The 6294-nt window shown below is 43.7% G+C and overlaps 1 protein-coding gene across 1 annotated transcript in view; it reads left to right on the top strand.

Moving 5' to 3' along the window:
• The first annotated feature begins 786 nt into the window (after positions 1–786).
• The window catches only part of HRH1 (histamine receptor H1), a 139550-nt gene continuing 134042 nt past the window's right edge, over positions 787–6294 (top strand). Inside the window, exon 1 of the mRNA XM_082749459.1 lies at positions 787–1019. The gene's annotated coding sequence lies outside the window, so the exon portion shown is untranslated. The remainder of the gene's footprint in view (positions 1020–6294) is intronic.

The raw sequence follows: 6294 nt of genomic DNA, 5'->3' as shown, positions 1-6294 counted from the left end.
ATATAGAATGGAGTGGGGAGGGACACCTGGGTGGCTCAGTGGGTTAAGCTGCTGCCTTCAACTCAGGTCATGATCCCAGGGTCCTGGGATGGAGCCCCACATCAGGCTCCTTGCTCAGCAGGGAGCCTGCCTCTCTGCCTGCTTGTGTGCTTTCTCTCTCTTTCTGACAAATAAATAAATAAATAAAATCTTAAAAAAAAAAAAAAAAGAATGGAGAGGGGAGGGGCGCCTGGGTGGCTCAGTAGGTTAAGCCTCTGCCTTCAGCTCAGGTCATGATCTCAGGGTCCCGGGACCAAGCCCTGCATCGGGCTTTCTGCTATCTCTCTCTCTGCCTACTTGTGATCTCTCTCTCTGTGTCAAATAAATAAATAAAATCTTTAAAAAATTGAAAAAAAAGAATGGAGTGGGGAGGCTAGCAGGGGTCGCTCTCACGCCCTACCTCTCCTTGTTGACTGTAGACCCAACAGGAAGAGAGGGATTTTTTTTTTAAATTATGTTCAATTAGTCAACATATAGTATGGGACCTTGTGCAGGGATACTATTTTACCATCTCAGCAAGAGGAAGAAAGGCTTTTCTTCTCCCCTGGCAACAGCCCAGCCAATGAGAGGCAGTGACGACTCAGCCAATGAAAAACCACTATACTTCCAGTGCCCAGTTTATCCAATGGATGTTTTGTTTATGCAAATAGATGTTATGTTATGCCTGCAAAACTTCACGCTTTCCTCTACAAAAGAGCCTCATTCTGCTTTATTGTTTGGACTTGCCTATGGTTTTGGTGGGCCTTGCTTGTTTGGCTTCCCAGCTCTCTGCTTTTCCCAAACAGATTCATCTTTTGCCTGTAAAGGAACCGGCAGTTTTATTTTTAAGATTAACATTACTTGGTGACCAGAAGTGGCAGGATCCTGAGAAGAGTAAGCTAAACCGGTGCCAGGACCACAGAGCCAGCTTTCTTGAACTTACTGTTTTTTTGTTTTTGTTTTTGTTTTTGTTTTTTGCCCACCCTGGCTGGAGTCTGAGGGTAAGTTTTCTTCTGGATCTCAAGCCTCTCTCTCCTGTTTGAGCTCTCTGGGCTTTATTTAGGATCTGTTTTAAGGTCTTGGGTTTTTTTTTTTTCCTCTGAGAGTACTCGTTTGCCCTTCAGTCTGACTCCTTTTCGAAACCTGACGGTTCCTGTTGAAACTGTGCTGTTTAGGAATTTCTTCTTTTTGCTGTAGAGAAAAACCTCCTAGAAATGGGATACCAGTCATTGAAATACTTTGAGGGTGGTGCCTCCGCCCCCCCCCCTTTGGGACCCTGGCCGGTTTTACATTTAAAAAGTATGGTCCCTCCACCTGGGCATGTATAATATAATTAAATGGACTGACTTAACAAAAAGTAATTTCAAACACAAATGGCCATTATGGGGAACTGAGCTCTCTCCCAGCTTGTTTTGTTCAAAATTAAGTGAGAGAGGCACTCCAAAACCAACCAACAAGAAACTGCATTGGATGCCTATTTTACTTTATTTTTTTTTTTAAGATTTTATTTATTTATTTGAGAGACAGAGACAGAGAGGGAACTCAAGCAGGAGAAATGGGAGAGGGAAAATCGGGCTTCCCATGAAGCAGGAAGCCCTGTGTGGGGGTGGATCCCAGGACCCTGGAATCATGACCTGAGCCAAAGACAATGTTTAAGGACTGAGCCACCCCAGCGTCCTGGGATGCCTAAAAGGTACCTTGAGGCTTCCAGATGTTTTCAGGATTCTAAGATTGCCTCTTTGCAAAATGCTGTTTCTAAATTAGCTGATGTAAACAAAAAATTGAGAAGGAATCAAAATAGCTTCTTAGGCAGCTTTTTCTTCCCCTCCCTTGTCGTCTTTGTCTGCAGCCACCTCCTGCTTTGGTCCCACATTTGTTGCCATTTTCCTCTGTCCTCTCTGCCAGAATTCCGTTTTCCTGAGGCTCTCCCCGCTCCCTTCTCTTATGAATCCATTAAAACCTGTCTTTTTAAAGTTAAGTCTTCTGAAGATCTAAGTAAAACTGAAATTTCTTATCTTCCCTGGACTAAAGCCGAGTTGCAAGCCATAGTTAAGGAGTTTTCTAAAGTGACTGAGGAACCCCCTTAAGTTTGCCGGAAATTTTAGTGTAGTTATTCCAACTTACTAACCTGGTTTCTCAGATTTATTTCAGTTAGTTCACATGCTTGTGGGTGAAGGCCGGGCCAAACACTGGATGAAACTAGCTGGACGGGAACATTTGAAGCTTGTTTAGAGAAACGCTAACTTTTGGCAAGATGCTAGAACACTTTCTAGAAATCTCCACTGCAAAATTGCAGTAGCTTTTCCCAAGCCTGTTGTTTGGAACAAAGTTCCAGCTTTCACACAAAAGCCTGATAAACCTGTTCATAACTATTACAATCCATTCCAAATTGTCTTTTAAGAAAACTTTGGTCTTCCTTTAGATATTGTATTTATTCACATAGATATTGATGCCATGCTTATTAACAGGATGATCTGGGATCTTTCTCCTTTAGTTCAGAGGGCCAGGATAGACTGGGAAACTGGCCCCTCCAGATTTAGGTAACTTGGCAAACCAGCTCCCTTGCATCCTGGATGAGTTATCTAAGAGAAAAAACACTAAATTTTCAATTTTCCATTCTAGCAAGTGAAGACCCCCAAACGAACACTCAAAAATCCATAGTTTCTGTTTTTGCAAGGGGCCAGGGCACTGGAAAAAGGATTGTTAGAAATGTATGTGCTCCAGGTACTTTGAGCCTGCTAGTCAGTATTTTCAGTGCCCTCCTAATTCCCATTCAGAAGGATCTGAGAAACTACAGGGGTTCTTCCCTATCCTCCCTCTCCATAGGCTTGGAGAAACCACTCTCTGGTTTGGGAATGGCTCTCTGTCCCTGTTAACACTAGAGCTACACTCTCTGGTGTTCAGCTCAGCCCCACTGCTGTAAAGCAGCTCCTGCCTCAGAGTGCTAGAACAGCTCAAATAGTGGCTCAACTAGGTGTGAACAGGTTCCTGTCTCTGAACCTATTATCCATAAGCCCTTGGAGAGACACACATCCTTTTCTTCTCAGTTCCTCTACCCCTAGTCATTTACTGGACTGAGATTTCTTAGGAGTATGCCAGAATTTCTTTCTTCAAAAAGGAGGAAACAATTCTAGAATTTGATAGTGGTAATCAAAATAGCTAATGAAGAGAATTAAATGACCCTTTCACATCTTTTATCTGTTCCTGTATGATCAGCTACTGTTCTCTTTATGGGCAAGATCCTCAGCTGATGTTGACAGAATCCACAGTGCACCCCCATTAAGATTCAAATAGATCCCTCAAAAGTCTCTTCTCATAATTAATCACTGCTCTACAAATAAAGAAGCACTTTAAGGCATCAAGCCCACAGTAGAAGATTACAAGGTTCAGGGCCTCATTATCCCCTGCACTAGTCCCTGTAATACCTGTATTTTATCTGGGAGAAAACCCAGTGGCTGAGGTTGGAGGGTTTTCCAGGACCTCTGAGCAATAAATATCATTGTTATCCCTTGGCACTCTGTTGTTTCTAGCCCCCAGGTGCTACTGACATCCATTCCCACTGAAAGCAAATTTTTCACTGTGATTGATCTATGCAGTGCAGTTTTAGTATTGAAGGTTGAAAAGGATAGCCAAAATCTTTTTGCTTTTACTTGGGAAGCACAGAAATACACCTGGACAGTAATGCCAGGGTTTCAGAGAGTCTTTACTTTTCACAAACCTTATAGACTAATATGGACGATCCGAGGTTTTCCACAGGCTCTACTTTGCTACAATATGTAGATGCTTTGCTTCTCTGCTTCCCTGGCTAAGGGTATTCACAAGGAGACAGCACTCATCTCTTAGCTTTAAAGGGACATAAAGTTTCCAAAGAAAAATTGCAGTTAACTCAAACTCGGGTTCTATACTTGGGGCATCTGGTCTCAAAACAAGGACTATTTTGGAACCAGATGAAACCCTCTTGACTGCTTAATGCTGACAGGTTACCTTGGGAATCCCTGTGACAATTCACAGGAAGCTCCTCTAACCTGTGCAGATTTTCATGGTTTACCAATAGTTCTTATAAAAAGGATGAAAGGGATAAATACTGTGCTGGTTTACCATTGCAGCTCCTTTTGAAGTCATCGAGACAGCACCTTTACATTTTGATTAATTCAGTCCAACAGGCAGAATTAATATGCCCTTTCTCAAGCCTGGACCTTAGCCAAGGGTAAAACAACCAGAATTTATGCTGATAGTTTGTATGCATTTGGGGTAGCTCCTGACTTTAGAATATTATGGAAACAACAAATGTCCCTTACCTCCTATGGGAATAAATTAAAAATGTAGATGTCCAAAATTTATTAAATGATGTTCATTTGTTGGCTGCACTGGCTCTTAAGGCTCCTGGGCATTCTAGACTTGACTCCACCCTGCTGATATTTCCACCAAAAACTGCCACTCTCAGGAAAATTAGTAGCTAAATCTCTGTCATGGTCCAGTGGAACATTATCACAGATGATAATTTTAGAAAAAATGAGAAGAGATACCCAACAATTGACCCCAGCGAGGAAGGAAAGAATATTGGAAAACTAATAATTATCAGGCCAATAAAAAGAGAACTCTGGTTTGGACCACATCATAATCTGGCCTTACCAGAAGATTTAAAAATTCCCACTCCTTACCATTGTAATGCATCAGGCCACTGGTCTGCTGACAAGATGATAGCATTCATGGACCAGCACTGGTGGGAAAATGTATAAGGCCATGAAAGGTGCCTACCTCACCTGTCCCACCTGTCCAAAGTACATTCCAGGGAAACCTGTTGGCACAAATGGATTTTATACAACTTCCTCCTCTCACACATAAATATGTTTTAACCACAGTCTGTATATTTTCTCACAGGACCAAAACATTCTCCTGTAGACCGTCCAATGCTGCTTCTGTTAGAAGAGAAGATCCCTACCTGGAGAACACCTCTCAAACTCGTTTTGACAACTCTCTGCTGTTTGCTTAGTTTTTCCACACTTCTATCATGCACACCACTCTTAGTCCTCAGGCTTAGTTGCATGCACTTGTGGTTCTATTAAGACTCAACTGGCAAAATTTGTAGAGAACCTCCAAATACCTTTTCCTAAAGCATTGCCATCAGTCCTTCTAAATTTCTAACCCACCCTATTGGGAACTCATAGACTCTCACCGTTTGAGATGGTCACAGCCCAAAGCATGGAGCCCCTGCCACCTTTGACCCAGAGTTGATAAAAGGAAGTCTGTTTCAATAATGTACAGGCCTGATTGCTTCTATTTAAAATAACCGTGCTTTGGTAGAGAAGTCTTCACAGTGCACTCCTGGGAGTTGACCTTAAGCATCAGACCTTGTAACCTAGAGATTTTGTCTGTTAAAAAAAATACACCCCAGAAAGACTCTTCAACCTCTCTGGAAAGGCCCTTATGGGGAACTGCTAACCCGTGCCACTGAACTCTAGGGAGTAGACTGTTGGATTCACGAGACACACCTAAAAAAAAAAAAAAAAAAAAAAAAGATGCCAAACCCAGACTGGAGCCGCATACCATCTGGTGGCCTGAAAGTAAAGATTTCCTGGAATTGAAGGGGGTGACATCTGACAGCACAGCTTTCCCAAGACATCCAGAGCAGGCCAGGATACCTTTGTCTCTCCTTTCTGAAGGCTTTGAGAGTCCCAGAGGCAAGAAGTCCAGAGGGGAGGAGAAGGAAACAAATATACTTCTCACCAGTGCACCCCACACCCACCTGCATCAGTAGTGCCCCACTGGACCGTGAGAAATGCAGCTTTAGGTGGGTGTCGGGAAGGAGCCTGGGGTTTGGGGAAGATGTACCTCCCCAGGAGATACTTCTCTGGGACTCAGACCAGCAGAAACACTGAGGGCTGGGGGGTATGGCAGATGAGTCACCCCTCTGCAAGCTGGTGAATTTGGAGTTGTCCCTCCACCTGGCATCCTTTCCAAGGCCCTCCCAAACTTCTTGGAAAATGTCACCTCCTGTGCCTGACTCATCTGGGTCCAAACTCTCAGCCTGGGCTGGACTGGACAGCTGCCCTTGGGCTCCTTCCATGGATGGGACTCTGAGGAAGCTGGCTAGGCCTTCTGCAAGGAAGATCTCACTCTTCCCTTTGGGGAGACACTGCCAGGAAGCTCTGTGCCTCCTCTTCCAGAGGTCTCGAGAGCTGGCACAGCTGCCCACAGTAATAACCTCGATAACACAACTTTATATATTGGCTTTTCTCCTGCCCTATCCCACTACCACTATCCTCCTTGCTATTG

Source organism: Mustela nivalis (genome assembly GCF_964662115.1).
Source record: "Mustela nivalis genome assembly, chromosome: 1".
Lineage (NCBI taxonomy): Eukaryota > Metazoa > Chordata > Mammalia > Carnivora > Mustelidae > Mustela > Mustela nivalis.
This window is presented reverse-complemented; position numbering and strand designations above follow the sequence as displayed.